Source organism: Chrysemys picta, chromosome 19 (assembly GCF_011386835.1).
Source record: "Chrysemys picta bellii isolate R12L10 chromosome 19, ASM1138683v2, whole genome shotgun sequence".
NCBI lineage: Eukaryota > Metazoa > Chordata > Testudines > Emydidae > Chrysemys > Chrysemys picta.
The window spans coordinates 6,073,548-6,100,509 of NC_088809.1; the positions used below are offsets into that span (position 1 = coordinate 6,073,548).

General features: G+C 37.0%; 1 protein-coding gene across 19 annotated transcripts in view; it reads right to left on the reverse strand.

Annotated features, from left to right (window-relative positions):
- BCAS3 (BCAS3 microtubule associated cell migration factor) overlaps nucleotides 1-26,962 on the reverse strand; it is a 488,284-nt gene that overhangs the window by 154,033 nt on the left and 307,289 nt on the right. The gene's annotated exons all lie outside the window — the stretch shown is intronic.

A 26,962-nucleotide genomic window follows, 5' to 3' on the forward strand; every position in this document is an offset into this window, starting at 1 on the left:
TTACACAAGGCTTTAACTATATCAAATGAAGATGATGTGGATAACCCGAGAGATCATATTAACTTCCTTGTATCTTGAAAAATTAATGGATCAGAGTTCTGTTTTCATCCAGCCCTTCTAATGTGTTTGACCTTTTAGAGATTCTTTTTAACTGGATTATTTCTCTAACAGATATTCATTTTAGAAAGTTTTATTCTATTTTTTAAAATGTTTAGCTTCATACACAGAAAGTACAGATCTGTTCCTTTAATTGGTATTGCTTTAATTGAGCTCTGCTGTCCAAACCACACAGTTCTCTGATGAACGAGCAAAAGGGTTAGGATATGAATCTGTCAAGTTTGGAATATTTTTTTCTATGGAGTTCTGTAAAATGACTGAAGACAATAATGCTTCAGTATTTTCTGAGAATAGCTCATTTGTTCTTTATTTCAGTGTTACAGAAAAGATTATTTGCGACTATTCACTTCCTTACAAAATATTCAGATTCTTCAATGAAAAGAGTTTCCCACATTATGTAGACACCCACACAGCTACATTTGAAAGTGAATGAAAAGCTGGGCTTTAAGATGATGACTATGGTAACCTCGCACTGTGCTCCAGCTTTGCTTAGCCACTTTCACTCTGCATCTGTGCTGGGAAAAGTGTGGAGCAGATACTAGCTTTGGTTGATTAAACACAAACATGGAAAATGGAAGCAACCATTGGCTGAAACAAATTAGCAAGATTCTGGTGTGTGTTTGAAAACTGTTATATTTATGGTTAACTAAAACCCTCATATAATTTTTTGCTTCATAGGAATCCATTATAATGTACAACAGTATAAAACTGGTTATGTGTTGGGGAGTATTTCACCTCTACTCTAGGTCACCGGTTTGCAGTCAGACCAGTTCAGATCTAACCAGAAGTTGTTACCATCTGGAGAATGTTTAATGATTTACATGAAATCACTTGGTGGTCTAAGTCCCATTCCTAATCATAAATACCACCATCATAATTGGAACCCTTGTTAGTAGTCTCAGCTTAGACACCAAGGATTCAGTGGGCAGTGGACATAAGACTAAGGACGGGTGAACCAAACTATCCAATAAACATGGATTCCAACCTTCAGGTCTTTCAATCTAGCACCAGAAAAGACTTTAAATTACAGAATTTTAAAAACATACAATCTGCATTATATTGCTGCTTTCTGCAGAGTCAGCTGCTAGGGTATCACACTATAATATAAAGCTCACAATCCACCAGAGGATCCCTATTTTTTAGGCCCACATAAGCATGAAGAGTCACAAACCCTGCGTTTCATTTTAGAGGGAGATGGCCAAGTTAGAATACCTCCTACAGTACCAGTCAGAGCAGCACGCCACAGATGAAGCTGTGCAATGGGGCAGGAGAACTGAAAGTTAAATCTGGTTAAAGGCGAGGGGACCAGCCCTGTTCAACACAGCTATTGATAGATGACTGTAAAGGGAGACCTCCACCACTAGAGGAAAAACTGAATACAGAAGCTTATCACATTTGTTAACCCCAATTTACTAAACTTCTTTTATGAACCCCTGAGAATCAAGTCAGTTTCACAATTACAGTCAAATCCATCCCCCAGGCCAACTGGGTGTATCCCACCAATCCTTGCAATTTCAGGACTTTCCTGTATTCAGTATAGTTAACGTACTTTAAAAAGTCACTAGTTTGCTATCTTCTTATCTACAGCAGTAATGAATTTCCCATAATACAGTACGGATGGGCTCATATTGCACCATTATCTGATACTACCTTCCCCTTAAGACATAGGACACGGTTGTCAGCTCTTCATTAACTCTTTTGTTTGTAATTTTTCTCCCATTTTCACTTGTTTTCCTCCTCACACGTCTCTACAGGGTTAATCCAGATGAGGTGTGTAAGGCTTAGGCCAGCAGATCAGTTTTCTCTTCCTCTCATTCCATGTCTCTGAAATGTAATTCCTCCCTCTCTTCCCCATCCGAGGAAACAGCAAGCTGTCTTAATAATAGCTACTGCCAGCGCTAAGATTTGAACCATGTTTGTAATGCAGCATGGCCACTCAACTTCTTTAAGAGATTGTGAAAGGAGATGTTGCTACAATGAAGAAATTCAGAAAACAAAAAGTTGTTCTGCTTTGAAAGCTGGCTGGAATGGAGAGCTATCTTCAAAAATAGACAGGAAACAGAAAAGACTAATGTTGGGCAGATGACAGATCCCTGAATTCAGTTAACTGGCCTTCAAGATATGAGTGTTCTATTAAACATAGAGGCATTATGCTGGTCGTCCTCTTTAAACCCAAGAGTGATTAAAATGCTGGCAGAAAATAAAAACTGGCTATTGAAGGGCCTGCCCTGAGGTCCTAATTTCAAATCAAATTTTACAGCGCCGCACAGGAACAATGGTAGCCCAGTATTCTAAGTCTTCTTTTTGTCACTTTGTACAAAGAAACCCCCTCAAACTCTCTCAAAGAACAATGGCCCCTCTTGATTCACAACTACGCCAAGAATGGGCTCAAACCATACAAAAACACATTTTAAAAATACATTTTACACTGCCCTTGACATTTGAGATAAATAGAAGCCAATGCATTGAAATTCCAAGTATTTTTTTTTTATATCCATTCACAATGTGAATTTTTATTTCCCCCAGTCTACTTGATCTTTGACATTTTGGCCTCTGTAAAAGGAGGACACAGCAGAGCAGTCAAAGAAATTAATTATGCAGATAATTGCATTTTATTAAAATGATTACTGTAACAGAGAACACAATAAATGACAGCTGCGCGAACCTGACCCACAGAAGAAAGCAAGAGGACACAAGCAGTTCATTTTTAATTGAAAATCATCAAAGCTATTAACATGTAATTATCTGTTATTGATATAGGACACTGGATTAATTAGGATTTTTCTATATCTTCAGGTTTGCTTTCCGTTAAAAACACTTTCCAGATTTCTACTGAGCTGCTTCAGACTCCCTTTTTATATAGGGCGAGTTTATTTGAATTTGGCAGCTTGGTTACAGACAGTTGTTTCCTAGTGAACAGAACACAAGACCATATGTTTCAACGTTTAAGCAATTTAGAATCAGAGGTATAATTCTGAGTGTCCTTAGAAGAAATTGTACGTTAAATACCCAAAGGATCTGAGCGCTACACGAGATACAGCCTTTTTTAGCACTTTTCCCATAGCAACAAAACCACTCTACACTACTTATATCATATACTTGAACCACAAGCATGCTGAGAGCGTTGGTGAGCTGACTATAGTTTGCATTCAGCCCCTTCAGGGGCTTGCTGTGTTTCCAACAGGAAGAGATGGATAAGTATACCCTTTTTTCCCCTTGTCTGGAAGTGAATTCATCCAGAGTTGTCTTCGAGAGGCATCTACAGTCAAGATTCAGACCTGATTTGATTTGTGGGCATCTAACCTACTTTGTAAACGGGAATATCATCAATGGCTTCCTTTGAGAACAAAAAACAAGACTAAACATCACCATTTCTTCATCAATTTTGCTGCGCCACAAAGACAAGTTTTAGTTGCATGGGGGACATGAATCTAGCAAAGGCAAAAAAAGAACGTTTTCCATCACTACAGTGAACACATTTGTATAATCCTGAAAATAAGTAGGCTGTGCTCCTTTCTCGTTTCTTTGTGATGATGAATAACACCAAAAATGGATTTAAATCAAGACAGAGCCAAGGCAACCCCCCGCTCCCCCAGGGTTTTAGCACAGTGCATGCCCTTGCACCAGTACGGCAGTATTATTTTTCCTGACATGAAGTCACACAACCTCCAAATTACTTAAGAACATTTTAAGACTAGTCTTAGAGAAAATTTTTTAAATACTTCACTGAATCAGTTAGAAAGTATTATCTTCACAGCTTTAATCACAGTAGCTGAAAGAAAACAACACAAAACAAAAAGAAAAATGACTATTTGAAGTTAGCAAAGAGTCCTGTGACACCTTATAGACTAACAGACGTATTGGAGCATGAGCTTTCGTGGGTGAATACCCATTTCGTTGGATGCATGTAGTGGAAATTTCCAGAGGCAGGTCTAAATATGCAAGCAAGAGTGAGTCAGGCTAGAGATAACGAGGTTAGTTCAATCAGGGAGGATGAGGCCCTCTTCTAGCAGTTGAGGTGTGAACACCAAGGGAGGAGAAACTGCTTTTGTAGTTGGCTATTTAATTCTGAGCTGATGGTGTCAAATTTGCAGATGAACTCAAGTTCAGCAGTTTCCCTTTGAAGTCTGATCCTGAAGTTTTTTCGCTGCAGGATGGTTACCTTTAAATCTGCTATTGTGTGTCCAGGGAGATTGAAATGTTCTCCTACAGGTTTTTGTATATTGAACACTATATATTTTTTGTATATTGAACACTTCAATCTCCCTGGACACACATTAGCAGATTTCAAGGTAGATCAATTCCACCACACTTTCAAATGGACCATATGTTAACGACAATCCACTCATAGATCCCTGATTTAAGTGCTAAACTCATCTCAACCTTAATTATGTAGACACACCATAAAATGCACTGCCAAGGTTCATATGGATCCTAAATTACAATTCACTGTTTCTTATTTTATGGCGACTAACCCTACTTCGCTTGTCCAATTTATGACATAATGACAACAGATCTGGAAAGCATGATGAGACCTGACATAGTCATAAAGTCCAGTATGTCAAATCCAATAAAATTCTGCATGAAGACCTTGCCATATGAAAAATGGACCTGATCCTGTTCTCACAGAAGTCCAGGGCAACATTTCCATTTGCTTAACTGGAAACCAGAACAAGTCCTAAATGTCTTGTAGCAATTCCTGAACGTCTTGTAGGATGAACTCAGAAAGCTGCTTGCCAGGTTCCTGAGTTCAGGTCACAGGACAGCATTCTTTCTCAATGTATAATAAATTAAAATATCTCATTCTGTCTGGTTTATGCCAGTCATTTACAAAATACTGTCCCACTTGATAAATGTGTGAGGGAAAGCTGCAAGTCCTAACTGGTTTGCTGAAATGAAAGAAAAAGCTTTTCTGGCTTAGATTCTGCGGAACATTTGACTGGGCAATTTAGTGCCCCACTGCATGCCCCTTGGTATGGTTTTCTACCAGCATCTGTTAAAAAAAAGGTTTCTTGTTGAGGAAATGTAGGTCAGTCTTGAAGTAGAAATGAAAAAAGTGAGACTGTGTTTTCGTGCGTGTGTGTATATATATCTATATCTATCTTCTGACTGGGGAAAAAGTGAGGATCAATGAGTAATGCCTGTTGCTCTTCCACTCCTGCTGTTGCTATTGCTAAAAGCAATGTTTTATAAGACAGGAACCTAAATTCACAAGTCTCCATGGGTTCAAAGGCAGGTGCTATGAAAGCTCTCAAAACAACACCTGATTGCCAAAGTGTGTTCAGGGACTTTAGCAAACTCTTAATATTGTACTTCCTTTCAAACATTTTTGTACTACCTAGTGGTTACTTACTCTTCAGTCCGTAGTACTGTTTATGGAAAACTGAAATAGCTACCAGGTGATATCAGATGGTTCTATCTAGAGCGGGAACATTCTCTGTTGCATATAAAAAACTGCCACATTTCCTCTGCTTTCTACCAACCAGGAAACTAGTGTTGCTCCTTGTACACATACAATGCTGCAACTATGCTCATCAACTTCATTACTATTGATTTACTGAAAAAATTTAGTACTATAAAAACCATACAGTGTATTCCTATTGAGCTGGTAGATAAAATGACAATGCTAAATGATACAAAATGTAATAATTTTCAAGTATCGAGTGAGTTATCTGAGATAAGATAAATACACAAGCATTGTTGAGTGATGTGCAAAACACCCACTTAAATTCTGTTAGGCCACCTTGTTTGAGAGTCACACTTTTACCACCTCATGGATTTAATCCTACACCCAATGAAGTCCATCCATCTATTTCAGGCATTTCTAATATACCAATCACAGCAGTACCTAGCTGTCGGATACAAAATTGCACGAGCTCTCCGGGAAGCACTGTAGTCAAGTAGTTTAGGCAGTGCCTTGGTGGCTTTGCGAACTGGGTTCTGACAGTGAATTATCCTGTGACCCAGGGGTAGGGAAGGTAAAGATTTGAATTTCTTTGCAAAGGACCTTCTCCTTCTCTCCTTGCACAGATATGAAGGAGCATCTCCAAAGACAACCCCATAGAAGGACCTTCCCTTCATAAAAGACCAGTGTTGCAAAAAGCTTTTCTCTTAAAATATACAAGTAACTTTTTTAAAGTAGTTCAGACTGGGCCTGGAACTGTCCCTAGGGGAGTTACTTCAGATCTAATGTTACTGTTTCTAGGCAAACTGCACAGCACCAGGTAGCAAGAAGAAATGTCCCATGAAAGCGTACAGATGGTCTCTTCTTCCAGGGCTGCTCTGCAACTGCCCGATAGGAAACTGGAAGATGGAGGGCTTCCAAGTCTTTTACAATAAACCCAGGAGACTTTATCCTGCCATGGATAGAGCTTCTGCAGGGCTGTAATGGATTGGAACCAAATGAATCAGGCCTATAGTGTTTCAATTTTTTATATGCAAGAGAAATAAGGAGCTGTTCAAATAGCAGCTCCTTCTAGTTTTCATTAAATCTTTTGAACTAAAACAAATATTAAATGTTACATAGTATATCTTAAAATATTAAAAGTGTACCTTGTTTAGGTCATTTGCTTAATTTTAAAACTAGTTATTTATCAATTTATAAAAGTTTTTAATATTGCAAAGATTCTGCCATTGCTACTTGATACGTTGATAGAGAAATTCATGTCAATGCATGAGCAGTTTTAAGTGATTCTTTTAAAAAGTGAGTAAATCCATTTGTGATAGTTTCTTTAACAGCATTAAACTTAAAAACAATTAAAAGTAAGCTTTAGAATTATGAGTCAGTTATTTGAATTAACAAAAAAAATTCACTGGGTATGAACAAGTTTGTGCCAGGACACGACTCTTACCAGGAAGGTACTCTGCCCATATCCTTTTTTCCTATATTGTTTCAATGTGAACATTTTAGTAGATCATTTAAATTTTATTTCACCAGTTTACTTTCATGGTGTAAAATTCTAAGTGTAAAGAAGGTGCTTACATTTTTATTATTCAAATGGCCTTGAAAGCACATTTTGAATAGGATATCACTGAGAAAATATACTGATCAGCATACAATACCGTAAGTGTATACAGTATGAGAAAAAAATGCTTACTATAACACACTGACCCGTATCATGTGATGGAGTATTCATCTTTTATAACCATGGTCCATTGTTAAGGGCCTGGGACTAGACATAACTTAATTATCTCACCAGCACCCATCCGGCATTGCAACTTTATTACAAATTCATATTATTTAGTAAAACAATTAATTTGATGTTTTTATTTTGAAATCTTATTAAATGTGAGAAGTGATCATTTTTAGCATTTAGAATAAGGTAGGTAAGTGTGGGAGAGTGTCTAGTTGCTGTAGGTCTCCTCTATATGTCCTCAATGCTAACTACTCATGTAATTGATAGCAGTTTAAGTACTGGTTGTAAAAAGAGAAATTTAAACAAAGGTTTGTAATTACACTTTTAAGATCAGTCCCTAGGTATATCAGAAACGTGATTCTGAATACGCCTTGTATGCATTATATTAATTACAAATCAGTATGTAATATGGAGTGGCGGGACTAGCTGGCTGGAGAAGATCTGATCTGGATCTGAACTCTAGATCAGTTCCATCTCTAGGGATACAGATATATGAAACACTGAAAGCTTTTAAAGGCATTAGAACCGGCCAATTCCTGTTCCTCTTACTCAGACAAGTAGTCCCGCTCCAGTCACTTTGTGGTCTCTGCACCTGTTATTAAGTATAGAACAATCACTAAAAGTTAATTTTGCAAAAATAATTAATTGTATTATTTTTGTATTACCTCAGAACTGAGCAGAATTAAATCTTATTTAGGGAAATCAAAAATTAGATATACATTTTTGACATCACATTAAAAATGTGTAGACCTCAGGCTACATATACCTCACCAAGAAGGCTTAACTCCTGTCAACCTCCCATTGAATCCCATGATTGCAGTTACTCATGTGCTTAAGTGTTTGCAGGTTGAGGTCCTTAGTCAATAAACACACCATAGTGTTTAATCCATCTCAAGTTTCAACAGGTTCCAAATCAATTTGGTTGCATAATCAAAATCCAGGGTGTCCTGAAGGAAGTTGAAATGTGGAAGTTTGGTCCTGACTTGAACTAAGCTTTTACTCCGTCAATGCAAATATTTTACTAATGACACAGAGTGCTATTTCTTCATGCTTTGCACACTGATTTTTCTTCTACTGAACACTTGAAACTCACAATGAAGTCAGTGGAACTTTAAGGTTCCCCAACCAATCCAGTACTGGACCCAGACTGAAGTTTAGCAAAATAAACATCATTTAAATATTATTTTACTCTTTGGATATGTTTAATAAGAAGCCTACTAAACAAAGCCTTTATAAGAAAGAACGCACTCTGGGGAAAAGAGAGATTTAGTTATTTTTAACGCTGATGATATTGTGCAAAAGAAGTTTCTTTCCTGTGTTTCAACATTTTACATTATGTTCTATTATAGACACTGATGTGGGAAAAAAGTTTACAAAAATCCAGGACTGGAAAAAAGAACTACCAAATATAAAGGCCTTTTAAAATTCGGTAGCTCTAGATTCTTCTGTACTGGTTCACATGACCCTCATTTTATTTTTAGAAAGGCGGTAATTCCCATTTGGATACGGTGCAATACTTTGTACCCCAATGCTGTTTTGCACAAATAAACTAAAGAAAGTGTTGACTTAAAAATAAAACATTGGAAGAGGAGAAATTTTTTTTCTCTGTGAAAATTTCCGGAAAAGCTGTAAACAAAGGCAGGTTTGGCTCAGTGGTTGAGTGACTCTGTTGAGCTGTTGAGGATGGAGAACATATCAAACCTCACAGAGTGAGGAAATGTTTGTAAAACAGTTAGTAAATCATGGACAGCAAGGTCACCATGTTTAACAGCAGGAATGACACTCTGCCAAAACCCCAGCTGTGAAAGGGCGTATATATACATGGTTTTGTGTCTCATTTATTCTTCACATCCTATTTTTTATTTTTATTTTTTAAATCTATTCTTTAAAATCTATTAGGAAAAAAATGCAAGAGATTTCTAATTGATGAGACCCATGTGCACTGCAATGGAAGTCACTGAATTAAAATTCTGTAACTAACTCTTTGTTCAGTTTTGCCAAAGAGAACACAAGATGTTAAAGCACTGAAAAGTTATCTGTAGCCTGAATGATTTCTCTAAAGATTGATACTGACTGATCTCTGGGTTTGGGTGACAACGTTTAAAGTTCCAGCTGGGGATTCAAATTCACATTGAGAATGAAAACAGTTTGTAGATATTGAAAACCAGCACAAAAAGAGGGCAAAAGGATACAATGTTTGTATACTTTACAGCATTACGTTTATACTTTAGTGAATGTTTGTACTTACAAAAGTTATTATTTTATTAAAAGATGGTGTGTTAGCTGTTTGATTTATAATGCAAATCACATGCTGTTGCAGAAATCAGAGACTTGCGGAGTGTCTCTATAAAGCATTAAATGCCAAGTAGGCATTTAAGCATGTGCTTAACTTTAAGCATGTGAACAGTTTAATTAAATTCAGCAGAACTACTCACATACTTAAAGTTAAGTATGTGCTTTGCTGGAATAAGGTTTATATGCTGAAATAACACAAAGTAAAGAAAAAGTTCCTTTCAGATTAATTCTTGCTGATTAAACAACCCCGTCCCCATATTAAAACATTAATGATTTATGATATTTTTAAGTATCCCCTTTCCCTCCAGTGATGCAGCTATGACCTTCATTAGTATTTTATTTGCAGCTGTATCATCTTTTACCTTTACATTATGTCTGGGAGAAGGGGGAAACCCTTGGAATTTAATGCTTCCCATTTATAGTCATGGGCCCCATCGATGTCAGTGGAACTATTCATGTGCATAAATATAAGCACATGTGTAAGTGTTAACAGGACTGAAGAATGAAAAATGAAAGTTAGCAGCCAACTGAGACATAAATAAGGTCCCACATAAATAAGGTCCCACTAAATGTGAGGGCCTGATTTTGCTCTCACATGGGTGCAGATCAGGAGTAACTTCATTGAATTTACACCCAAGTGAGAGCAGAGAATCAGGTTCTCCTATTACTAACTAAATAATAAAATAAAATAAAATAACAAAACCAAAACCTTTCAGTCTGAGAGCTGGCTTCTCCATTCTACTTTGATTGCTGTGGCCATGACTGAGTAACTCTTCAGCAGAATTACCAAATGGCTGCATTAATACTTAGACACTGGATGCTTTGTAGAGGATGAGTTTGTAGATGAGGGGTGGCCATGAGGGAATCTTTCCTGGAGCAGTGCTGAACGGACCCGCCTCTCTATTGTTGGAAACTCTCCCTGATTGCTGAATTGTGCTATGTGACATGTCACTACCCTTAACAAACTGACCATGCTGCTTGGAATCAGCAGAAGAGAGGCAGGTTGGACAGGACCACAAGTGCACTAAATGGGAACAGGAAAAGAGCCATAGTAAGGAAGTGGGCTGAGAACCGGGAAGGAACCACAAGTCAAGTCTACTAAGGGAAAGGGAAGAATCAGTAACTGAGAGAAGGTCTTGGCACACACTGTAGGAAGGCTGAGACTCTGAAGACAAATGTACTTGCGGTCTAACTCACTGAGGATGAGTATACCATAGTTGTCACTAATCCCACCCAAGCTACATTCCACATAATTACAGGCAGTTGGCGAAGGCATCAGAAGCTGTGTCTACAGCGGGATAATGAGTCTGGAGCAAGACCGGATATTCAAGAGAAAGAAACAATATTAATCATCAATTAACACACATATTAAATATAAATAAGATAAATGGGATGATATAAACCCATTAAATATAAAAGTTAGACTTGACGCTGTGCTTACCTCATTCTGGTGCAAAAACAAAAACAAGAAGAAACAGGACTGGAGAGAGGGCCAATATGGCAGGGAGATTATTTTTCTTTTTAAATAAAATATTCTCTCTTTATACCCTCAGAGTTCTCTTTTATTCTGTTCAGTTACTTCTTTTTCAAGCAGATGAATTAAAGAAGCTCCTGAATCCAAACTCTGGATACTTGGGTAAATCTCTATATTTCAAATGGTCCTCTTTATCATTGCCAAACCAAATCCACCCTTTCCCCGCAAGACATTGGGGTCTTAGTAAGCCAGGTATTTTGCAGCTCGGATCACATTGCCTTCAAGTACAAATTTATGCCTTGATGCATAGATTCCAAGGCTAGAAAGGACCACTGTGATAATCCAGTCAGTGATGGAGACCTCCACTACGACCCTGGGCAAATTGTTCCAACGGTTAGTTATTCTCATCACTACAAATTTACATCCTATTTCCAGTTTGAATTCAACTTTCAGTGATTGGATCATGTTATACCTTTCTCTCCTCAGTCCCACACTGAGAATTACATGAGTCACCTGTGGAGCAGTTTAGAGACTCACTGACTGTAGTGATGGTTTTCAATGCAGTATCTGGTATTCAAGGACCTGAAGTGCTAAATGATTCCACTTTAAACCTAGTGGAAGCATACCCTTAACATTTCTTCTCTACAAAAAGAGAAACTATATTTATGTTGCTACTGTTTTCATGGAGTTTGTTGTTTCAGAACCAAACATGCCACAAAAGGAAGGAGGAAAAACAGTCAGGAGATTGGAGAGAATGATGTGAGAGATATAGTCCAGCACAGACTATTTTCACTAAACTTTAAGGCAACTTTATCTGCTATCTGATCATTAGCGATAGTAAATCTCATTAGCTACAAGACGGCATGGTTGAGAGAGTGAAGGAGAAGAAGTGGAATGGAAACACTTGCATTGTTCTTTCTCCTACCACTCCACCACCAGTCAAGAAGACTGATATAAAAAGCAGCATATAAACAGGTAATTGATAGTAGTGAAAGAGAACTCTTCATTGCAGAGATAGTTGGAGACTATAATTAAAAATATAAGACTACTGAAAAAAGTCTTCAGAGAAGAAAGTGAAAACCTATAGGCTGTCACTACCAGACTTTGAATACAATCTTGAGTGAAGTCAAAGGCCAACTGTGAGTGATCAGCACGTCTCAGGATCCAGACCTTAGTTTGTCGATAACAGTTTAAACTAAAAAATTATTCTGCATTTTCTAGGTTCCCTAGCTGAGGTTATCAAGTTGTTAAGGAAGAATACATGAAATAAATTAACCAGAAGTAACCAGGCCTGACCTCAACTTTAAAATGGTGACATACAGCTCTACCTCGATATAACGCCGTCCTCGGGAGCCAAAAAATTTCACCGCATTATAGGTGAAACCGTGTTATATCGAACTTGATTTGATCCGCCGGAGTGAGCGGCCCCGCCCACCCCGGAGCGCTACTTTACCGCATTATATCTGAATTCGTGTTATATCGGGTTGCATTATTTCAGGGTAGAGGTGTACTAAATGTTGAGCCACTTCAACAATTGATAGATAGGATTGTAAGAGTGGCCATGATGAAGAAGACATCTATGGATCAGTGTAACCGGATCTACTAGCTTCCAGATTTAAGGCTAGCAGCTTGGAGGAATAGAAAATTTGTTTCTCAAGGGGAAAAACTGAATTGCACTTAAATTACAGAGATGTCAATTTTTTACCATGCCAAACAGATGGTGACTTATGGATAACAATACATGGATACAATTTCAAATATGACATGTATATTTCTTTTTTAAATATAAAGATAAAACATGGACTTGAGTATTGATCAGCCTGATGTGCATGCTGGAGAGAGAAGTCCCCTTGTTCAATTTTCTAGAAAAGGGATCATTATTTCCTTTTGTGAATTCCTATTTTCCCCCCTTTACCTAAAGTTTTTTTTTATATTTCAGCTAATTAGAAGTTTGGTCTTTACTGTGCAACTTCCCATGTCATCTGATGAATTGTTTTTGCTGAGTAGTTCAGAATATTAATGAGAGTAAGTCAACAATATACTCTGAATAGCCATTATGTGGATTAAAATTTACTGTTCTCAATTTACCTAATGTACTTTAGAATTCTTCTGAATTACTGAATACTCAAGAAATGAAGATGTTAATTAACAGACAATATGCTTTCCATTTAATTATTACAATTTTATTGTGTATATGAGAAGTTAAGGAATTTTTGTTAGTGGATATTTTTATATATCAATCTATGCTTAATGGACAGGCATGACAAGATGGCTCCATCTCTGCACCATACTGTTTTGGAGACTTTTGTGGCCCATTTTATTTTTATTTTCTCCCTTCTCAATTCAGTTGAGATGATTTGAGGATTATGCTATTATATATTGACCTGTAGAGATAGAACTTCGCATATTTTTCAGCAAGAGAAGTAAAGCAGGATTTAAATTTACTCTAAAGGGAAGTGCTCCACTTCACGAACTCACATATAAAGTCTTGTTACTGGAATTCACAGATAACATAACTTGATGTGAAGCTTACACACTTCGAATAACTGCATGTTTTACTTGGCCAGAAAACTGGCCTCTACTACCATTAGTCAACTCTCTTTTCAAGCACCACATTTGTTACAATTAAAGGAAAAAAATATTTTTCTTAGGCTTTGCAAAGAAGATTGTGTACCCTGAAAGATAAATTTATTGGACTTAAACCCTGGATTTGAAGTTATTTAAACATGTCTCTAAGAGCCCATGTTCTCAATCTCAGGTGCTTCTTATTGGCTACTTTATGCAACAACAGTTGAAATAATTTTACAACATTGCTTCCTTCAACTTACTGTCTCTTGCTGGCAAACTCTATAAACAAACAAAAAAAAAGAAGTTTGTATCACTTAGTAAGCTGGAACAAATATGATGGAACTGTTTTGGGGAAGGGTTTGGAAGGGTAACATTGCCATTTACAGTGGTATTATTCTTATGCATACCAGGATTCATGGACAATAAATACTGAAGTGGAAAAGTAGTTTATATGTACATTATTATTTTACATAGTATTTTGCATTAATGCAGATGTTTTAATGTCTGCATTAGTTACCAGCTGCTTATATATCTGCACACAGCCTTTTGCCTAAAAAAAAAAAATATCCTCTGTAGTCTGCCATTATGAAATTCATTCCTCTTATTTTGATTAGTTTGATTTTACAGCACCCAGAATCTCGGCAATTAAAAAAATTAAAACTAGCTGTGTCAGGACAGAAGACTAACAGCAGCCTTTGCAATAGATGACACTGTTTGGCCTTGAAATGACTCCTTTTCTTTTCCCCCTCGATAATTAATTATTTCCACTGGACTAATGGGCTGGCGTGGAGAGCTTGGCTCAAATATCCATCTCCAGAAATAAGCTATGATTTCTGTCCTTATAGAAAGTTCTTAAGAATTGTTATAACTAGACAATAATTAAGAGAAATATTAAAAATGTTAAAGTCTGTGAAAATTTACCATTTTATTAATCCATTATCAATTTCTCCAAAGGATTTTGGCATTGGAGGTTTGTTTCTTAAATAAGCTGACACATCACACCAAAAATTTTACAAAGAAAATAAATATCAAAAGAATATTTTACAGCAAAAAAGAGATGCAAAGAAAGTAGGATAACAGTTTTCAAACGGATTCAGTTCTTCAGTTCATACATTACAAACTGGCCAGCACAGGGTACTAGATTCTTAAGCATCCTTCATACTTAGCTCTATTTAAAATCAGCACTCCTTCTTACTCAAAAGTAGAGGACAAGTCTTATCTCAGAAAGAGATTGCTGCCCCTAGACAGGCCTATTGGTGTTTCCAATTTCCTTATATAACAAGGCTCTAATGTTGTGGAGGAAGTGGGTAGATACTGAGGAATCAAGGAGGATAAAAAAGCACTAGACCCGTAACCTCTGGGGTCAAGAGGTTATGACTTCAGGGCCCAACAGAAAGGTGGAAGGATGTTTTTCAGGTAGTTTTAAATTACCTCATTTTACTGGTCTTTTCCAAGAGGAAGAGAGATAACATCTAACATAAAAGATGAATATTGCATACATGAATACACTTACACAGCTCATGTACCCATTAAAATCAAGTCACTGGGTCTGTCTTCTGACTATGAAGTAAATAGTTTTATTGTATGTTAAAATGTTACATAAAATATATTTCTCTCTTAACAATGTATTTGTGACTTTATATTTAGTGCAGTGGTTGCACAGTCAGAAAAAAATCTACCGAGACATCCTTTTTTCCTGCATTTATAAGACTATCTTCAAAAATAAGATGAATCTACATGACCCTGGTGTAGTTTTGTTACAACGTAAGAACGTAAGTATGACCATACTGGTTCACACCACTGGTCCATCTAGCCCTGTATCCTGTCTTCTGACAGAGGCCAGCACCAGATGCTTCAGAAGGCATGAAGAAAACAGAGCAATTTATTGAATGATCCATCCCCTCTTATCCAGACCCAGTTTCTAGCAGTCACAGGTTTAGGGACACTCAGAGTATGGGGATGCGTCCTGGACCATTTTGGCTAATAGTTGTTGATGGACCTATCCTCCATGAACGTATCTAATTCTTTTTTGACCCCACTTATACTTTTGGCCTTCACAACATCACCAGGCAATAAGTTCCATTGGTAAACTGTGAATTGTGTGAAGAGGTACTTCCTTTTGTTTGTTTTAAACCTGCTGCCTAATAATTTCATTTGGTGACCCCTGGTTCTTGTGTTGTGTAAAGGGGTAAATAACATGTCCTTAGTCACTTTCTTCACACCATTCAGGATTTTATAGACCTTTATCATATCCTCCCTCAGTCATCTCAGTCTTTTTAATCTCTCCCCATAGGGAAGCTGTTCCATACCCCTAATCGATTTGTTTCCCTTTTCTGTATTTTTTCCAATTCTAAAATACCTTTTTTGAGATGAGGCAACCAGAACTGCATGCAGTATTCAAGGTGTGGGGGTACTATGGATTTATAGAGTGGCATTATGATATTTTCTGTCTTATCTATCCATCCCTTTCCTAATGGTTCCTAACATTCTGTTCACTTTTTTGACTGCCGCTGCACATTGAGCAGATGTTTTCAGAGAACTCTCTGCAATGCCTCCAAGATCCCTTTCTTTAATGGTAACAGATAATTTAGACTCAATCATTTTGTATGTACAGTTAGGATTATATTTTCCAATGTGTATTACTTTGCATTTCTCAACATTGAATTTCATCTGCCATTTTCTTGCCAAGTCACCCTGTTTTGTGAGATACCCTCGCAACTCTTTGCGAAGTCTGCTTTGGACTTAGTTATATTGAGTAATTTTGTATCATTTTCAAACTCTGTCACCTCACTGTTTACCCCTTTTTCCAGATCATTTATGAATATGTTGAACAGCACAGGTCCCAGTATAGATCCTGAGGGGACCCTGCTATTTACCTCCCTCCAGTGTGAAAACTGACTGTTTATTCCTACCTTTTGTTTCCCATCTTTTTACCAGTTATTGATCCAGAGAGAACCTTCACTCCTATCCCATGACTTCTTACTTTGTTTAAGTTTATGGAAGGAAGATATTTATCATTTGTCAGGGAAAAGATAGTATACTGCATATGGAAATTAGAGCTGCACACAAAAGGGTGTTGTTTTATACATCATCTATTTTCTGTTCATCCATAAGGAGTGAGGTTAAAAACCACTTGGCATAAAATCCTGACACCTCCTCCATCTTGAAGTCAATGGCAAAAGTCCTATCGACTTCCACAGGGCAGGATTTCACCTTTATTCCCTGAACAATAACATGATTGTCCAAGAACTGACAACACAGGTGACATAAAAGGAATATTTCAGCACTTGAATGTCAAATTAATGAGTACAAAACATCTTCAGTGACTGTGAAAGGAGGACTTCAGAATAACCTTCTGAATACCAATCCTTTCGAAAGATATCTTTAAAGGGTCATATTGTATAGGTTTCTATATGCCATGTCACTGTACTGCTCTGACAGCAGGGACATTCCAACATAAGGATGAGATTTCGGATTCCAGGCTAGTAGTGTCTAAGCATATCATGTAGGAGATATGTGCTGTCTGTTGGGGAAGAAACTGAAGTGTGCTGGATTATTTTCTTACAACGAAAGAAGAGGCCAATGTAAAGGAAAATAGATGACAATCGTTACTTATCAGTGCAATTCAATGCAGAAAAGTGACCTCTTTTTTAGATGTACTAAGAATAGTTTTGAGAAAAAAGTATACACCACAGAAAAAGACTCCAGAAAGTTTTGTAAATTGATTTTTTGTATCCCAAAACTAAAACCTGTCCTCTCAATCCATTATGGAAAAAAACTACTCCCCTACTCCAGAATGCAAAATACTAAATGAAAGACTGTCAAGTATCAGGGGGTAGCCGTGTTAGTCATGCATCCGAAGAAGTGAGGTTTTTACTCACGAAAGCTTATGCCCAAATAAATCTGTTAGTCTTTAAGGTGCCACCAGACTCCTTGTTGTTTTTTTTAAATGAAAGACTGTTTTGGGTTTTTTTTTAAATAAAACATTTAAATAGATTGGGCATTATGCACAAAGGGCTGGTGTATAACAGTTTCCACTGTGTGAACAGCAATACCTGGGGAATGAAGAACTTAAATATCATATAAACTCAACATTTCCATTAAAGTTTAGGCTCTGATTTTCAAGGGAGAAATAGCCACCCAAGCTGTACACCTAACTCCCTTAGGCTGCTTTAAGAATCCCAGCCTTAGTGTTCTCAGACTCCCTATTCTGGTACCTTTAAATGCTGATTAAGGGGATACAAGTGATGCCATTATTGTGCAGTTAATGATGTAACAAAACGGGGTCTGATTCAGCAAGTTGCAGAACATTTCCTGCAAAATGCGGAGAATGGGGAAATCATACCAAAGCCAATGGGAGAAGAGGGTGCCCAGGACCTGGCAGGATGGGGCTCTTGCTGAGGGATGAACACAGTATTTAACCCCTTCATCAGAACTCAAAAGTCCACTCAAAGTGACGTACGTACGTATGTACGTGTGAGAGAGAGAGCGAGCGCGTCCATCTAAACAATGCTGTGCATTTTTACACTGTTTTATATGGTCTCAGTGTAGACGTGTTAATTTTTTTTTTTAATTTTTAAATGTTGCTCCGACTGTATAGTAGCAACTATTTTTTATCACCGAAATGGTATCTGTTATTCTACCGTTATATCTAAATTATAATGTTTTGGTGGATTGTGAAAAAAAGAGATTTCCCGCATTTAATTCTTAAAGCACAAAAAGGTTAAAATAAATACTTTTTTGCGCCATGACAAGTAACCTTAAAATGAACCCAGAAGAATGGGATTCTCTCTTTGGCAGAATATATATGAGATGTGATATAAGTACATACTATACAGGTAAAACAGATTACATAAATGAATCGTATCCTCTCCATTTAAAATTCAAGGAAAAGGCCAACATCATAATGATCATCTTCCCCTCCACTGGATCTTCTACATAAACATACAGAAGAAGTAAATGAAACATAAATCTTTGTATGATTCTTCAATCTGTCTACAAATGACCATGACATTACACCTAAACTATTCTATATTGCATATATGCTTCCCTTTTAAACAGTTAAGGAGTGTATCAGACACCATGATAAACACACAAAACTGAGCGTGAATTCCAATAAATGCAAGCCTTCCGTCTCGGAAACTCCTCACTTATTTGATTAAGTTAGGTGAAAAACAGAGCAGTCATGCTTGTAGCTTTTCTTCCTTTTTCCTTTCCTCCACTCTTTTTATTTCTAATGCGAATCGGAAGTCTATGTGGAGCAGTCTGGCTAGCCCCAGTCTAACCTCCCCATCTGGAAGGGAACTAACCAGCCTTGGGGCTACTTCCAACCCTTCCCAGCTGTTGGGTTTGGGTTTTTTGTTTTTGCGGGCTTGAGAAAGCATATTTATATAAATGATTGCCATATCCTTTGCCAGCTGTTGACCCTGCTCTTGTCCCGGTTGGGGCATGTTTTTCATTTTTAGCGGCCACAGACTGGAACTGACCCTGATAGAGTTAGCACGCTATGCAAACAGCTTTACGCATTATTGCTGTGACAGTTAAGACAATGGATGCACAGTGTAATCTGAGGGACCGGTGTTTCCCTTTGGGCTAATGTCACAGAATCCAGAGCTGGAAGTATCAGTTGAAAAAATAAATTATGAGATTCACAGCACTGTTGGGCGGTTTCCTCTCCGGTTAATAAGCACTCAGGGATTTCAGATATCGTTCGTATTAGCAAAAGGTTAACAGAAATACACATAAACGCACACAAAATTTGTGTTGGGCCACATCGCCTACCATTGTAAGAAAATTTCCTGAATTGTACTTTTTAAAAAATTCAAGTAGTGCCTTTACATGAACTGTCTTCTCTTTAGCTGAATTACTAAAAGGCGATACTTTACGTAATGTTTTTAGAAAAAGTCTGTGGTTGTATTGTGAGCTTAAAAAGAAGAGATCAATCACAATCTACTTCTGCAATAAATTAAAACTTTCAGATCAAATGCACCTTACCAAAAAAATAAAAATAAAAGCATCAGTGCTTTCCCCTTCCTATAAAGCATTGCTCCAGAAATGCATCCATCAGACTTAACGTATGTTTATTTCCTGGACACCTGTAGTTATGCTGAACCAAGAAAGTTTTTAAATATATCTGAGGAAATACTTAAAAAAAAAAAAAAAGGTGGGGGAACCATTTTCAGAAACACCGACAAACGAAATGTAAATGATATATTATGGACATTTTCTCATGAATCAATACTATTTAATTTTAAGTTAAATGGAACAGAGACAATGAACTGTAGCCCTTTACAACTTTCAAAAGCATTATCAGGTTTTTTTGATAGTAAGTAAAGATGGCATATGTGTTCTGTTCAGTATGCAGAAGAGCCTCATTTTATTCTCAATGCACAGATTTAATTAAAAATAAATTTACTGTTAACGCTTAAAGTGGTGCCAAGATTATCCAAACAGAAGGTTTCTGATATTTAATAATTGATAAGAGGAGCTGATTATTATTTAGTAGGTCTGTTTGCAAAGGTGAAAGTGGCACTGTAGCTAGCCAAAAAGAAAGGTCTCCTTTTTCTTTGATGATTCCTCTATTTTACAGAATTGGACTTTAGCAAACTGTTTCAATTAAAATGCAGAGTGAAACCTGGGTGCAAGCTCAAGAAAGGTTCCATGATTACTGCACATGATTGCTAAAAGCTAAAACTGATTGTAACGAAAAAATTCCTTTCTGTTAGACGTTAAATCATTTTGAAAATGTTTCACTTACACATATATTTAATAGGTTTTTAAAATGCAGTCGTATGCAGGACATACATTGCTACTTTACAGTAGTGCTTTGCAGCTTGGATTTGAAACCAGCTTTAGCACCATGTGCCAGAAATTTCCACAAGTACTGAGCGAATTAACTGATGGAATCTTTGAAGCCTCTCTAACCCAGATTAACTAATGATAAATCTGTGAAATCACAATTCAATCTTCTTTTTTCCTGTCTAGATGTGTTTGTAATAGTGGGGATGACAAGATGCTGCCAAACCATCTGGCTCCTCACACAGGATTTGATTCAGAAAATTAATGGACACACTATTGGTGGGCACACGTTGCAGCAATCCAGAAAAAAGGTTTGTTATACAATTAAACCAAGTGATTTTGCAGTTCAGTGAACTGTTTCCCCACTAAGTTTAAGTGCAAAAACAAACAAAAAACAAAGTTGAAATGTGCCTGTGATGTATTAACCTTGTTCATTATAATAAATAATATGAAATAATCAATCAACTATTTAATATGCATGTAAAAATTCAGGCTGCCTTGGACTACTCCCTAACTTGTACCTTGACCATTTCCCTTAGTTTTATGCAACTACTTACTGCAAGTTTCAACATAAAAGGACTACTGCATCACTGACACTATCTGAACATAAAGTATAACAGACATTGTGAAAGAGAGCATCTTCTTCAGGAAATCTATTCACCAATATGTGTCACCTTTACTGAAAAAGGGCGTAAAGTGACTGAAAGTTATGAATTTGAGCTCAATCCTTCAAGTGACAGGAGAAAGAATACTTTTCTATTCTCATATAGTACATGTATCTAACCTTTGCATGCAGCTTTCTGCTTACCTAAGGTCTACTTAGTATCTGACTTAGTATGAGTCAGTGTAAGTATTCAAATTTTCTTTTAGAAACAGAATTACAACACAAACGGTGGCTTGTGTGTAAAAGATCCACTCAACAGGCAGGTAAATATTCTCATTTATTAATCAGACCATTAAACAACAACAAGGCAAGGTCACTGATAACTCAGCCAACTTTCTTATTAACTATGCTTAGGAGAATGTGATTCTGTAGGCAAAAGACAACTTTTCAGAGCTCTTTAACGCAAAGAGTGCCTACAAAATTCTACTAGATGCGTACCCTGTGAGAACAGAATTAACTGTAGAGAAAGGTAACTTGAATAAAATTATCTAAATTTGATCAATTGTGTTTTAAGGCGTTTATAAAGAAGTTTTCCCCCCTTAGAGTTCTAGATGAACAATTTTTCTGTATTTTACATCACTAAAGGTATAGTTCCATTAACATGAATGAAAACTGTGCATCCAAATCCCCTAGGCAACTTTGAAATTTTCAGCCACACCATTTAACTGCAACTGTAAATTTTCAGCTTTTCTCACATGATGCTGTACATAGAATAATCTGACACTGTAGGCAAGGTTGTCCGGCACACTAGTCAAAAACAGTTCCCAGGGAAATGCAGTTGTGTCAAGTGTACGTAAAAGAGATAGGAACACAGGAAATTTTAAAAAGTTACATGAATTTCCTGAGTGCACAATGACGAAGAGATGTTAGGGACCGTACGTGCTTCAGAAACTCAATGTAACTTGTAAATACAGGGGACGTTAATGGGATTTGTCTCTTTTAACAGATATGATGGATTTCAATGCTGTCTCATGAAAAACTGAAACCAATTGTCAGGTGAAGCTTTATACTTTTAATTGGTTTCTGAATTTTTAAGCCTCTAAATGGTTTCAGAAATCTTAATACACAAAAATGATCAGATGCTGTAAAGACAAACTGTGCTTTATAAACAGGAGTCGCTGTCCATGAAACATTAAAAAGGAGAACAGAGATAATCTTATGGGAAAGTTCTTACCCTTGATATCTGCACTGTCATCACATATGTGGTTTCAAAAAAAATGAAGCACTATTGAGTAATTCCTTGCCAACACACACAGGCCAAGATTTTCAAGCCTGACTAGTGTTTTGTGTGCCCAACCAGAATCACCTTACAGAGGTCTAATTTCCAGAGGATAATCGTCTCTTAAAGTCAGGCCCTTAAAGGTGTCAAGTTTGGTACCCAAAATCACTAGTCACTTTTGAAAATCCTACCCCCAGAAACCATCAGTGACCTGGATTTGCAAACATCTATGAAAATTGGGGTAAAACTCAAAACTTCATTTTTTGGAAAATTCTATACACATTGTTTTTACATAACTCACATCATATTATGAGGTCATGACTGAATGAACTGTTCTTGCGATTTTTGAATATAGCAATGTGTCTGCATTATTAAACATCATTAGTCAGATCCAACTGAAGTCAATGAAAAACCCTCTGACTCCAAAAACAGCAGAATCAAGCCCTAAATTAATAAATTAGACTTTGGTCCACAGATCATGAAGTCAAAAAAATGACACAGTTATAGTGTAAAAATCTAAGAGGTTTAAACAAACAGTTAAATTCCACAGGATGAAGTAGAAAACCATTCAAAATATCTTAGGACCAAATCCTGCAAGGTGCAGAAGAACCCTCAAATCCTACTAAGTTCAATGGGAGTTAAGGGCACTCAGCACCTAGCAGGTTTGGGCTATTTGCTGCTAAATTTAGGTTAATAGCAGATGACCCTTACCACTCTTAACCTCAAGCAGTAACCTTCTGACCCACCATCAGTGATGGCGTTTATAAGCATGTTGCCACTGGTGTAAACAAAAGGAAAAGGAACATAATGTGTTGAAATTGTTACTGATGATGACAACTGACACGCATTTTACACTGCCAGTGGGCAAAAACATCAATAAATAACTCAAAATCTGTTTGTTAATGTGCTTGAAACATATTTTACCCATGATCATTTAGTTTTTGGTGGTGTTTTGTTGGTGGTGTTTTGTTTTTGGTTTTTGTCTGTTTTTTTGTTTGCTACAGGACAATTAAAAAGCAATCCACTGGGAAAGCCAACACAACATAAATCCACCTACAAATACAGATTTGACACTAGCATTACTCTGTAATAGGTATTTTCACTTTCTGACACACCTCCTCTGACTATCTAAACATCAGGCCAATATGCTAGAACACACAATGGACAAAACAGTACCTTTTCTATGGACTTCTTCAAAATATAAAGGTATGTGACCATCAGTTTGAAAGGTTTTATGAAAGATCAACTGCTGTCGTCAAGAAACATGAAAACTACAGTTTATGTGCATGAGGCATTACTCAAAGCAAACAATATTTTTATTTTAAAGAAAACAAACATTTTTGACCTTGGGCTGAATCAAAAAAAACAGAATATAATTTTTCAAGAAATATATATTTATTAATCAGTTACAGGTTTTTTTTTCCGATTTTGTGGGGGTGGATATTGTTTTTTATTTTATAATAAATTATGATTTCTTATTCAAATAACCAAAGGAGTTTCTTAACTGCTTCCGTACACATCTGAGATTAAAATAATGCACAACAGTTAAACTCCAAATATTTGAAGATCATAATAAAAAAATCTAAACATACCAAGGCAGAAACCCCTGTACTTGTAATTTATGCTTTTCTTTTGCTCCAGGGCTTAAAATGCACACCCACGTGTCTGACTGTATTTACACAAAACTTTGCTTTTTTTTAAATAAAAGAAGCCTGATGATTACACTTGTTAACATTATTTCTCTAATTGGGATCTCTCAGTGAACATTACAATATCATAGTGATAATATATTCTTTACGCAAGTGAAACCCTGGTTTAGCTTCTACACTTTACCTTTTGTGACTCCTTGTGTTAATGTCCCGGGGTTTTCCTCTTAGGTGATAAAGCCCTTTATTTACTGAGGATATTTGCTGGACATTCATACCCTGGGTTTTTAAAAACACCAGACAGCTTAAAAATATTTCTGGGTTGAAATAGTCCTTTCTGTTCACACCTCCCCACCCCCCAAAAAAAAAAAAAAAAAAAAAAAAAAAAAAAAAACTTGAGAGAAAGAGTTGAATAAAATATTGGAGCAATAACCTGTTCTAATTGGGAGAAAAAAATACAAATGTCATATAAAATAGTGGCTTCTTGATGAGCTACTGAACACAGAAAGGAATGTAGAAGAGAGAAAGTCAAGATGTGAATAAGTATTTTGAGTTTCTTGCTTTATAAATTAAATTCGGTGTCTGTTTTTTAGCTAGATCTTTTAACTAAAGAACAGGAACCTTCATTTTAATGGTGGGAGACAAAGACTTTTTTTCCTCTTTTTTGTAGCTGCCACTATGATTTAATTAAATGAAAAATATGTGGATGTGTTTTGGAAATGTACAAGTTATAAAAAATGATTACAGTAGATGTAACAGCCTATAAAATATGATCAAATAACGCAATCATCTATCTTTCTCAAAAAGAGAAATTAAATTAGGTGTAATTGTAAAATCTAATTTATATTCTCCTATTTCCAATTTAAATTTCCACTTTTATGAAGTGTTCTCTGCTTCAAAGTTGTGCATGTGTAAAAGACGCTTTGACATGCCTCTAATTGATTCGTTTTACACTATCCAAAGAAGGATAATAATGATTTGCAAAAGAATTTTTTTCTGTCTTGCACAGATCTCTCATTTGCCCATCTTAATTCAATTAAAGGAAGTAAGGACGGTTTGACCGATGAATGAACCATATTTTAGCTGAGGACATTTCTATTTAAACTGGAATATACCAACCACTAATTCTCAGCCAGTTACTTCCGATCTGTAACTTTTATTTCAAAAGGTCATGGTATGGTCATGGAAAAGAAAGAGGATATTAAATGTTGGCAAGTATTTTACAATAGTGCAAAGTCTATAGCCTGATACAGCAAAGTAAAGATTTTATTCCTACGTAATTTATATATTGCATCATAAACCTCCTCCTGGTGATTTATATGGCTTGATGTCAATGTTTTAGTTTAACACAACCCTACTCTACATTCTATGTCCAAAAAGATAAAATGGTTAAAGATTATTCTATTTTATTTTATATAGATGCTTATGCTATGCTCATCACCATACTATTTGAATACCTTCCAGAAGCGCAATAAGTGATGTGACAAACATCTGTCATTAGTCATTTGCTGTCTCATCCTCTCCCCAGTGGGAGGAGTGCTTTGTTTTGGTAGTTGTTTTTTTTACACACACACACACACACACACACACACACACACACACACACACACACACACACACACACACACACAATGTGCCTTGCACTTGGAGTGGGAGATGGTGAAGTTTGTAATGGTTCTTAGTTTTTGGGGGAGTTCATTCCACAGTCTTGGGCCAGTCCCCCAAGAAAGTTCTGTCTCCCATACAAGTGAGCTTTACTTCTATTGTGGAAAGTCCCATTGTGCCAGAGGAGCAAAGTGTCAACCAGGGTCTTGACCCTCAAACTTTAGACAGGATTTTAGATATCCTGGGTCCAGGCCATTGAGCACCTTGAAGATAAGGACAAAGACCTTGAACTTGATTTGATATTCTATGGGACGCTAGTCAAGGGAGCGAAAGATTTGTTGGGTACATGGTCGTCAGTGTTGCTGAAGATACATGCTGCAGCATTCTGTAGCAGGGTTTCATGCCCAGGTATATTGTTTTACAATAGTCCAGATTATATTCCTCACCTTCCAATATTTCTTGATATACATATTATACTCTACAAAATTAAGGACTACATTCTGCATGTCTCGGGTGTGTCTGATTGGGGGAGGGAAGCGAGTGTAGGAAGATTTTCCCTGGTACAGAAACAGGGCCTGGTACAGGAACATAGGTTCTGGTATGGATTAGGGTATATCTGCATATATCTATGCAGTGTTGTTCCAGCTCTGTCCTAGGAGTTTATAGAGACAAGGTGGGTGAAGTAATATCTTTTATTGGACCAACTTCTATTGGTGAGAGAGACAAGCTTTTGAGCTTACACAGAGCTCTTCTTCACTCTTCTTCACTCACTTCAGTCAGAGCCCCAGGCTCAAGAAGGTCCAGCCTTAAACAGATTAGTGACCCCTCCTGCCCCCCGAGCAGCTCTGTGTAAGTTCAAAAGCTTGTCTCCCTTATCAACAGAAGTTGGTCTAATGAAAGATATTACCTCCTCTGCATATAGCTATATCAATCTGTAAATGCTATTCTTTTTTGTGAAATTCATTTTCAATTGTAAACTGTACTGCACCCTTCACTTTTGCATCGTAGCATCCATCTTCAGCTGGGACACCCGGGGAGTGTTAGGAGAAACTCTTATACTGGTAGAGGCGCTAACAATGGGAAAGCCATCAGCAGTTCTCCGCCTCCATTCAAATGGGTCGTTCCTAGAACAACAGGGTGGCTGCATTGCAGGGGAATGACTTCACAGTTTGGGCCCTCGAGTGAGGGGTGCTGGAATTAAGCAACTGATCACCTGACAAGGGTTTTGAAGCTGTTCTGGGTGGTCGCCAATCTATTTAAGGGCTGGGTCTTCTTGAGTTTGGGGCTCTTACTGGCCCTCCATTAAGTGACAACAGGAAGACTAAGCCAGAGGAGTGGAGTTCAAGAGGATACTGGGATTCTGTAAGGACACTAACTCAAAGCCAAAATGCTCTCAGAGTAATCAGGACACTGGAGGGAAGGGTTTTGGATGCAGGTGTT